We start from the raw sequence: 11925 nt of genomic DNA on the forward strand, positions 1-11925 counted from the left end.
AACTGGAAACCTGAATTCCTTACTAACACAAAGACAGAGGTTGAACATAGTGACTCTTACCCACTGAAAATCTTTCCCATGCCAAGTCTCTTCTTTGGTAATGGCACTACCAGGGACCCAGTTTTAAAATACTAATCATATTTCATTTTCCCCTCTTTTTCAACTTTCTATGCCCCTTCTCACCCAAGTAGCCAAGTACCAGAGATTCTACTCTATTTTATTTCTTTAATGAGTACGTCCTTCCATCTACTCCTCACAGCAATTGTCTTAATTTAAGCTTCACATTCTTTTGTCTAGATCACGGTATTAATCATCTAAAAATCTCTCCCTTCTTCTAGTCTTCTTCGCATTGCTGTTGAAATATTTTTTTCCTAAATCACAGACTGGATCATCTCACATGTCACTTGTAGTCTCAAGTAATATTCAGTGATCTTCTGCTGAATATAGAAGTCTGCATGCTCTTATGTAGCATTATAAACATTTCCTGAAATGGCCCAAAAGAAAACATCTACTTTATCCTTTCCTGAACTCTAGAATTCAATAATATCAAGTTCATTGTCATCCTGGAGGAGATAATGAAATTCTAAGACTATGACTTTTTAAATATCATTTCTTGAGCCTGGTTCTTCTTCTCCTTATTTATAGAAACTCCTTTACTTTTCAAGGTCTAATTCAAGTTTACAGTTTCCTTTATTGCTTCTGTGAAGCATACAGTCACAAAGAATGATTTCTTCACTTAAAATCCTATGCAGTGCCCCTTTTGCTCCTCTTCAGTTCAGTTCAGTTTAGCTGCTCAGTCGTATCCGACTCTTTGCGACCCCATGAATCGCAGCGCGCCAGGCCTCCCTGTCCAACACCAGCTCCGGGAGTTCACTCAGACTCACGTCCATCGAGTTGGTGATACCATCCAGCCATCTCATCCTCGGTCGTCCCCTTCTCCTCCTGCCCCCAATCCCTCCCAGCATCAGAGTCTTCTCCAATGAGTCAACTCTTCGCGTGAGGTGGCCAAAGTACTGGAGTTTCAGCTTCAGTATCATTCCTTCCAAGGAACACCCAGGGCTGATCTCCTCTAGAATGGACTGGTTGGATCTCCTTGCAGTCCAAGGGACTCTCGAGAGTCTTCTCCAACACCACACTTCAAAAGCATCAATTCTTCAGTGCTCAGCCTTCTTCACAGTCCAACTCTCACATCCATACATGACTATTGGAAAAATAGTCTTGACAAATTAACCCTGCAATACATATTTTCCCACTCATATATATCCTCACTAATTCCCCACAAGAACCAGGTTCTAAGAAATTTTATGATAAAGATCCTGTCTTATTCATCTTTAGGTCTCAATTCCAAGAATAATACTTGGCAAATAGATGTCCAATAAATAATTAAATTTAACATATATAAACATCTGTAAAACTTTCCTGGATCATGGACCCAATGAGATTATGGGTAAGGTTATAAAGATATATTCTCTAGCTAAAATATATAGACGTATACACAGAATTTTGCATATAATTTAATGAGATGTGTGGTGAACATCTGGTCTGGCACACTCAAAATTTGTTCCAACCTCATTCCAGTTTACAGAGAATGGAAAACTTAAAATTATTTTTTGTAGGTTTCTTTGAAGCTTTTCATCTCCAGCTGCATAATTCAGTTTTTTCAAAATATAATACCCACTCTTGTTTCTTATTGTTGTTGCTGAGTTGCTAAGTCGTGTCTGACTTTTTGTGACCCCATGGACTGCAGTAGGCCAGGCTTCCCTGTGCTTTACTAACTGTCAGAGTTTGCTCAAATTCATGTTCATTGAGTTAGTGATATTATCCAACCATTTCATCCTCTGTTGCCCCCTTCCCCTCTTGCCCTCAATCTTTCCCAGCATCAGGGCCTTTTCTAATGAGTTGGCTCTTCACATCAGGTGGCCAAAGTACTGGAGTTTCAGCTTTAGCATCAGTCCTTCCTATGAATATTCAGGGTTAATTTCCTTTAGGATTGACTGGTTGGATCACCTTGCTCAAGAGTCCTCTCCAGCACCACAGTTAGAAAGCATCAATTTTTCAGTGCTTAGCCTTCTTTATGGTCCAATTCTATATCTGTACATGACCACTGGAAAAACCATAGCTTTGACTAGACAGACCTTTGTTTGCAAAGTGATTTCTCTGCTTTTTAATACGCTGTCTAACCTAGATAGCATATTCAAAAGCAGAGACATTACTTTGCCGACTAAGGTCCGTCTAGTCAAGGCTATGGTTTTTCCTGTGGTCGTGTATGGATGTGAGAGTTGGACTGTGAAGAAGGTTGAGCGCTGGAGAATTGATGCTTTTGAACTGTGGTGTTGGAGAAGACTCTCGAGAGTCCCTTGGACTGCAAAGCGATCCAACCAGTCCATTCTGAAGGAGATCAGCCCTGGGATTTCTTTGGAAGGAATGATGCTAAAGCTGAAACTCCAGTACTTTGGCCACCTCATGCGAAGAGTTGACTCATTGGAAAAGACTCTGATGCTGGGAGGGATTGGGGGCAGGAGGAGAAGGGGACGACCGAGGATGAGATGGCTGGATGGCATCATGGACTCGATGGATGTGAGTCTGAGTGAACTCTGTGAGTTGGTGATGGACAGGGAGGCCTGGCATGCTGTGATTCATGGGGTCGCAAAGAGTCGGACGTGACTGAACTGAACTGAACTGAACTGAAGCTTGTCATAGCTTCTCTTCTAAGGAGCAAGCATCTGTATATCATGGCCACAGTCACTGCAGTGATTTTGAAGCCCAAGAAAATAAAATCTGCCAGTGTTTCCACTTTTGTCCCATCTATTTGCCATGAAATGATGGGACTGGATGCCATGATCTTAGTTTTCTGAATGTTGAGTTTTAAGCCAGCTTTCTCATTCTTCTCTTTCATCCTCATCAAGAGGCTCTTCAGTTCCTCTTTGCTTTTTGCCATTAGAGTGGTATCATCTGTATATTTGAGGTTGTTGATATTCATCCTGACAGTCTTGATTCCAGCTTGTGATTCATCAAGTCCAGCATTTCACATCATGTACTTTCTTATTAGCTGTCCTCATATACTCCTGGCATTGCTTAAAGATTTTAGTTTCTGGCTTTCTTGTCATTCCTTCCAGTACTATACAGTTCATAACTCACAGTGATTTCAATATTTATGGAAGAGTGTAAGATACTCTTTTCAAGTTTTTGATCTCACTATTTCATACCTTTCTGTCCTCCCCTAATCTCTGTGGCCTTGCCTCAGTATCCTATTATGAAGGTCACATGCCAGATTATTTTATTACCCAAAACTGCACTAACTCTGTGTTCTTAGTTTCAAACACTTCACTCTGTCCACTACCTCCTAAATTTCTAGCACACCACTTCTATTATCCCAATTGCAAGAATGTTATATGACTAGGACATAAAATCCAATGATCCTATTAATTTACTATTACTATTACATGGTTCATCTTTCTGAGTACACCCTTGCTTATGACTTCAACTGTCTTGCTTCTCTATGTCTCTTTTACACTGAGCTGGAAAAATACTAATGCTGGTTAAATTCAACTCTCTTCATACTCTGCCAGCACCTGAGCAATAAAAATCAGTTCAGAAAATCATACAACCGTGCTGATTAGTCTTATTTTAACTTATGGCCATTAACCTCAAGTGCAATCATTGTGCTGCCTTACGATTCTATATTACACCATTCTATTCACTCTCCTCTTAACCTGGGTGGGATATTATATACCTCTTTTGCTCAAAAATCAAAAGCAACACTACCTCTGTCCCCTCCTATCCTCACTCTCAACTCATTGAGAACGTGAAAGCAATCAGATAAGATTTTCCAAGCAATGGCACCATATTCTCTTGTCTCCTATTTATTTGAATGAATTTCACATGCATTGCATGACCTTTGACCTCTCAATGATACCCTTTTATTTTTGTCCTTCTTTATCTCTGACATCATCAAATTTCACTCTCTACTAAGCCATTGCATCAGAATACAAACCTGCTATAATATCTCCTGTTTTAAAAAGCTAATTTTACTCATGTGCCTTTCAGCTGCAGTCCCTGGAAGAATTGTATACATTTGTTGTTCTTATTTCCTCTCCTTCCATTCTCCTTTGAACATACTGTAATCAAGTTTTCATTCTTGTAATTCTCCTGAAGAGTTGTCAAGATCACCAATGATTTCAGCACAGCTGTATCTAACGATCAACTCCCTGTTCTTGTTGACTTGTGAAGAGTATTTTCTACAGAATACAGTTTCTTCTTGAAATGTGTTCTTAGTGTTCAGGAAATTACTCACTCTTGGTGTCATTCTTAGTCTCATTTGCCAAATTCTCCTCCATTCCTGTATTACTAAACCTCATGGTATCTTGGAGTTTAATTCTTAGGTCTCTTCTTTATGTACCTGAACTCTTAGGTAAGATTATCTAGTTCATGGCTTTAAATACTTTCTATATGTTGACAAATTCTATTTTATATCTTGCTTCTCTCTTGAACATCAAATGGACTTCTAACCAGCAACTCAGTATCATCTCTGTTAATGGTAATTTTAGTTAATCAAATTAAAAATGTTGGTGCCATCCTTGACTCATCTCCTTGTCTTACATTTGACAGCTATTCCTCTAGACTCTACCTTCAAAATATCTCAGAAACTGACACCTTACTGCTTTCATCAGTACTATCTTGATCCAATACACTATAACTTTTTAAGTGGATTACCCTAGACTTTTCACTCAAGAAATAGAGGAACCCAAACTCTGTAGTGCAGTTAGACAACTACCCTATTTTCTACAGAGCAGACAGAATGAAATTATTCAAAACTCTATCAAATTATGTCACTCTTTTACATGGAGCCTTCCAGCATCTTACTATTTCATGCAGAATAGCCAAACATCTTAGCACAATCTAGAAGACACTACTTAATCCAGAGGACTCACACCAATTCTAACTCATGCTCTTCCACTCACTGTTTTTTTCACTCTGACCATCCTCAACTGAACTTCTTTGCCATTTCTTGAACATACTAGATTCTTGCCTCAGAGACTTTGAAAACATTAATCTTTTCCTAGAATTCTCTTCCCCCAGATATCTGTATGGCTTATTCCCTCAATTCTTTCAAGTGTCTGCTCAAATATTACTATAATTGCCATCCATCATTAGAGATTTTCCTGACTGAAAAGCATAGAATAGTAATCCTTTTTTTTTAAAAAAACTTACTCTTTCCTTTTAGCCTACTTTAATTTTCTCAACATCTTTTATTACCATATAGCATAGTATATAAAGAAATTTCTATTTGTTTATCTCCTGCCTCTATAAAAAGGAGATTTGCTTGTGTTGTTCACTCCTGTATCCTTGGTACCTTGAGCAGTAACTAAGTGTATGGCAGGTGTTTTAGGAATAAATGAATGAATAAATTGCAGAAAGAAAGCAATTCAGTCTCTAAATATTTCATTAGGAACTGTGCCATATTAAGAGAGGGAGGTAGTGAAGCATCTTTTTTTTCCTGACCTGGATCATGACAGAGTTGATGTGATTTTATACTCAGGAGAAGCAACAACATTCAGAGTCTTTGATCTTTTGCATCGGTATCCTTTTGATAGAAGATTCTACAGAGCTAGAGTTGTTACTCAGAACTTAGTTTAGAGCCTGCTAATCTACAATTTTGCATTCACATAATTTCTTCTATTAAGTCCCTTCTGCCTGAACTCACTAGAATGAATTCTATTGTTTATTTGTAGGTGAAATTTGAGTGTCACAGTAACTGCCTCATGAAGTGCTTACAGGTAATCAATATTTAAAGAAATGCAAGTCACAACCCCCAGAATAGGAGAAAATAATAACAAAGGAAACAATTGACAAAGGATTAATTTCCAAAATATAAAAGCAGCTCATCCAGCTCAATGCTGGAAAAACAAACAACCATATCAAAGTGGGAAAAAGACCTAAATAGCCATTTCCCCAAAGAAGACATACAGATGGCTAACAAACACATGAAAAGATGCTCATTATTAAGGAAATGCAAATCAAAACTACAATGAGCCTCATCTTCTGGGAGAGGGGTTTGAGTTTGTTCTCTTGTCCCTTGGCTTGGCTGCCTTGTAAATAAACCCTTTTCCAGCAAATCTCAGCATCTTAGCAATTTGGCTTCCTGTGCATGAAAAAGGAACCTCGCTCAGTAAAAATTCTCTTGGGCCAATTCCAACTGATTGATGTACTCTCTTAGAGGATTCTGAGGCCATGTCAAGCCTGGGAATATCCTTTCTACTATGCTGTATATCTTCAAAACCCTACTCAAGAATCATTTCATTCATGAAGTTGTCTATTGAAAAACTTGTTGTTTATCACTGATAAACCTGGTTACACTTGTGTTCCAGTTCATTTAGAGATCAAGCCCTGAGCCTTTGGAGTGGGAGCACTGACTCCAAGACCCTAGACTACCAGAGAACTAATCCTAAGGAGTATCAAATAGTAAGAACTCACACAAAGGAAACCACTTGAATACAAGGCCCAGCATCACCTGACCACCAGTAGCACCCAGTGCATCTAAACAACAAACAAAACAAAAATACAAACCCAATCAGCAGCAGACAGGATTACCACCTCACTCAGCCTTGCCCATCAGAGGAAAAACAAACAAACAAACAAAAACTTAGCACAAATCTCACCCTATATGCAGCTTTCACAAACCATTGGATCAAACTTAGGAGGGCAGAAACCAAAAGGAAGAAGGAATTCAACCTTCTTTATGGAAAGAATTCAACTTCCCTTGAAGCCTGAGGAAAGGAGGCCTCAAACACAACAAGTTTAAAAAAATAATAATGAAAAGGCAGAGAAATACTATACAAATGAAGGAACAAACTAGAAACACAGAAGTTCAAATAAATGAAGAGGAAACAGGCAAACTCTCTGAAAAAGAATTCAGAATAATAATGTAAAGATGATCAAACACCTTGAAAATAAAATGGAGAAAATGAATGAAACAATTAACAAAGACTTAGAAGAATTAAAGAATAAACATACAGAGATACACAACAAAATTACTGAAATTAAGAATACCCTGCTGCTAAGTCATTTCAGTCATGTATGACTCTGTGCGACCCCTTAGACGGCAGCCCACCAGGCTCCCCTGTCCCTGGGATTCTCCAGGCAAGAACACTGGAGTGGGTTGCCATGTCCTTCTCCAATGCATGAAAGTGAAAAGTGAAAGTGAAGTCGCTCAGTCGTGTCCGAATCTTAGCGACCCCATGGACTGCAGCCCACCAGGCTCCTCCGCCCATGAGATTTTCCAAGCAAGAGTACTCTAGAAGGAATCAATAGCAGAATATCTGAAGCAGAAGAATGAATCAGTGAGCTGGAATATAAAATGGTGGAAATAACTTATGAAGAGCAGAATAAAGTAAAAAGAATGAAAAGAATTGAGGACAGTCTCAGAGACCTCTAGCACAATAGCAAATGTACCAACATTTGAATTATAGGGGTCCCAGAAGAAAAAGAGAAAAAGAAAGGGTTTGAGAAAATTTTTGAAAGATTATAGTTGGAAAATTTCTCCAACATAGAAAAGGAAATAGTTAATCAAGTCCAAGAGGCACAAAGAGTCCCATACAGGATAAACCCAAGAAGAAACATGCCAAGATACATACTAATCAAACTAACAAAGACTAAAAACAAAGAAAGAATATTAAAAGTAGCAAGGGAAAAGCAACATACAGGGAAAACCACATACACTTAATAGCTGATCTTTCAGCAGAAACTCTACAGGCCAAAAGGGAATGGCAGGATATATTTAAAGTACTGAAAGGGGAAAACTACAACCAAGATTACTGTACTTGGCAAGGATCTCATTCAAAATTGATGGAGAAAAACTTTTCAGGCAAGCAAAAGTTAAGAGAATTCAGTACCACCAAACCAGCTTTACAACAAGTGTCAAAGGGACTTATATAGTCAAGAAATTACTTTAAATGTAATTACTTTAAATGAAATTACTTTAAATGTAAATGGGTTAAATGCTCCAACCAAAAGACACAGACTGGCTGAATGGATACAAAAACAATATTCATATATAGGTTGTCTACAAGAAACACACTCAGACCTAAAGACACATATAGAGTGAAAATCAGAGGATGGAAAAATATATTCCATGCAAATGGGAAGCAAAAGAAAGCTGGAGTAGCCATCCTCATATTAGACAAAATAGACCTTAAAGTAAAGAAGATTACAGGAGATAAGGAAGGACACTACATAATGATCAAGGGATCAATCCAATAGGAAGACATAATAATTGTAAATACCTATGCACCCAACATAGGAGCACCTCAATACATAAGACAAACACTAACAGGCATAACAGGAGCAATTGGCAGTAACACAATAAAGTAGGAGACTTTAACACCCTACTCACACCAATGGACAGATCATCAAAACAGAAGATTAATAAGGAAACACAAGTCTTAAATGATACATTAGATGAGATGGATCTCATTGATATCTTCAGGGCATTCCATCCAAATGAAGAAGAATACACCTTCTTCTCAAGTGCAAATGGAACATTCTCTAGGATAGACCACATCTTGGGTCACAAATTAAACGTCAGTAAATTTAAGAAAATTGAAATCATATTCAGCATCTTCTCCAACCACAATGCTATGAGACTAAATATCAATTACAAGAAAAAAACTGCAAAAAACACAAGCATATGGAGATTAAGCAACATGTTTCTAAATAACCAACAGGTTATTGAAGAAATCAAAAGGTAAATAAAAAAATTTCTAGAAAAAATAATAATGAAAACACAAAAACTCAAAATCTATGGGATGTAGGAAAAGCAGTTCTAAGAGGGAAATTTATAGCAACACAATCCTACCTCAAGAAACAAGAAAAACATCAAATAGACAACCTCACTTTACACCTAAAACAACTGGGAAAAGAACAACAACAACAAAAAAAGACACCCCAAAATTAGTATAAGGAAAGAAATAAATATCTGAGCAGAAATAAATGAAAAAGAAATGAAAGAAACAATAGTAAAGATGAATAAAACTAAAAGCTGGTTCTTTGAGAAGATAAACAAAATTGACAAACTTTTAGCCAGACTCATCAAGAAAAGAAGAGAGAAGAATCAAATCAACAAAATTAGAAATGAAAAGGAGAGATTACAACAGACAATGCAGAAATACAAAGGATGATAAGACACTATTATGAACAACTATATGGAAATAAAACGGTTAACCTGGAAGAAATGGACAGATTCTTAGAAAAGTTCAATCTTCCAAGACTGAACCAGGAAGAAATAGAATTTATGAACAACTCAATTACAAGCACTGAAATTGAAGCTGTGGTCAAAAATCTCCCCAAAAATGGAAGTCCAGGACCAGATGACTTCACAGAAGAATTCTATCAAACATTTAGAGAGGAGCTAATGCCTATCCTTCTAAAACTCTTTCAAAAAATTGCAGAGAAACACTTCCAAATTCATTCTATGAGGCCACCATCACCCTGATACCAAAACCAAACAAAGACAACACCAAAAAAGAAAACTACAAGCCAATATCACTGATGAACATAGATGCAAAAATCCTCAACAAAATTTTAGTAAACAGAATTCAGAAAACACATCAAAAAGCTCATACATCATGATCAAGTTTGATTTACTCCAGGAATGCAAGAATTCTTCAATATATGCAAATCAGTCAATGTGATACACCGTATTAACAAATTGAAAGATAAAAACCATATGGTCTTCTCAATAGATGCAGAAAAAGCCTTTGACAAAATTCAGCACCCATTTATGATTAAAACTCCAAAGAATGGGCATGGATGGAACCTACCTCAACATAGTAAACGCTATATATGATAAGCCTACAGCAAACATTATTCTGGTGAAAAATGGAGAGATATTCCATGTCCCAGGTAGGAAGAATCAATATTGTGAAAATGATTATACTACCAAATGCAATCTACAAATTCAATGTGATACCTATCAAATTACCAATGGCATTTTTCACAGAACTAGAACAAAAAATTTCACAATTTATATGGAAACACAAAAGACCCCGAATAGCCAAAGCAGTCTTGAGAAAGAACAATGGAGCTGGAAGAATCAACCTTTCTGACTTCAGATTATACTACAAAGGTACAGTCATCCAGACCCTATGGTACTGGCACAAAAACAGAAATATAGACCAATGGAACAAGATAGAAAGCCCAGAAATAAACCTGTGCTCCTATGGGTGCCTTATTTTTGTCAAAGGAGGCAAGAATATACAATGGGGCAAAAACAGGTTCTTCAATAATTGCTGCTGGGAAAACTGGACAGCCACATGTATAAGAATGGAACTAGAACATTTCCTAACACCATACACAAAGATAAACTCAAAATGGATTAAAGATCTAAATGTAAGATCAGAAACTATAAAACTCTTAGAGGAAACATAGGCAGAACACTCAATGACATAAATCAAAGCAAGATCCTCTATGACCCACCCCCTAGAGTAATGTAAATAAAAACAAAAGTAAACAAGTGGGACCTGATTAAACTTCAAAGCTTTTGCACAGCAAAGAAAACTATAAGCAAGGTGAAAAGATAACCCTCAAAATGGTGAATATAATAGCAAATGAAACATGTGACAAAGGATTAATTTCCAAAATATTCAAGCAGCTCATACAACTCAATGCCAGAAAAACAATCAATGCAGTCAAAAAATGGGAAAAAGACCTAAACAGACATTTCTCCAAAGAAGATATACAGATGGCTAACAAACACATGAAAAGATGCACAACATCACTCATTATTAGATAAATGCAAATCAAAACCACAATGAGATATCACCTCACACTGGTTAGAATGGCCATTATTAAAAAGTCTACAAACAATAAATGCTGGAGAAGGTGTGGAGAAAAGGGAACCCTCTTGCACTGTGGTGGGAATGTAAATTGATACAGCCACTGTAGAAGAAGGTATGGAGAGTCTTTAGAAAACTAGAAATAAGACCACCATATGACCCAGCCATCCCACCACTAGGCATGTACCCTGATGAAACTAAAATTGAAAAAGACATGTGTACCCCAATGTTCACTGTAGCATTATTTACAATAACTAGGACATGGAAGCAACCTAGATGTCCATCTACAGATGAATGGATTAAAGAAGCTGTGGTACATACATACAATGGGATATTACTCAGCCATACAAAGGAATGCATTTGAGTCAGTTCTAATGAGATGGATGGATCTAGAACCTATTATACAGAGTGAAGTATGTCAGAAAGAGAAAAACAAATACTGTACATTAACACATATATATGGAATCTAGACACATGGTACTGATGAACCTATTTGCAGGGCAGCAATGGAGACACAGACATTGAGAACAGACTTATGGACATAGGGGACAGGGAGGAAGGAGATGGTGGGACGTATGGAGAGAGTAACAATGGAAACATATACATTACCATATGTAAAATAGATAGCCAATGGGAATTTGCTGTGTGACTTAGGGAACTCAAACTGGGGCTCTGTAACAACCTAGGGGGGATGTAGTGTGAGGTGGGGGGAAGGTTCAAGAGGGAAAGAACATAGGTATGCCTATGGCTGATGCATGCTGATGTTTGGCAAAAACCAGCATAGTATTATAAAGCAATTATCCTTCAATTAAAAATAAAGAAATTTAATATAAGAAATAAGAAATGTAAATCATTGCTTGGCTCTGTTCCAGGGTCCAGTTATCATTAGAAAATCAGACATATTGTGTCAACCAATGGTAAACAGTTATTTAAATGAGCTTTTGTGTTGATACTAGAATGCAGTCCTATTGAACACAAGCTATCCAGAATGAGTTATTGTTTGTACAGTCTATTTTAATGCTGGGCCAAACATAGAAAGACTATGTGGATGGAATGGTTAATTTTAACTACATTGCAGAGTTTTGAATGTCTC

Source organism: Budorcas taxicolor, chromosome 1 (genome assembly GCF_023091745.1).
Source record: "Budorcas taxicolor isolate Tak-1 chromosome 1, Takin1.1, whole genome shotgun sequence".
NCBI classification, from domain to species: Eukaryota; Metazoa; Chordata; class Mammalia; order Artiodactyla; family Bovidae; genus Budorcas; species Budorcas taxicolor.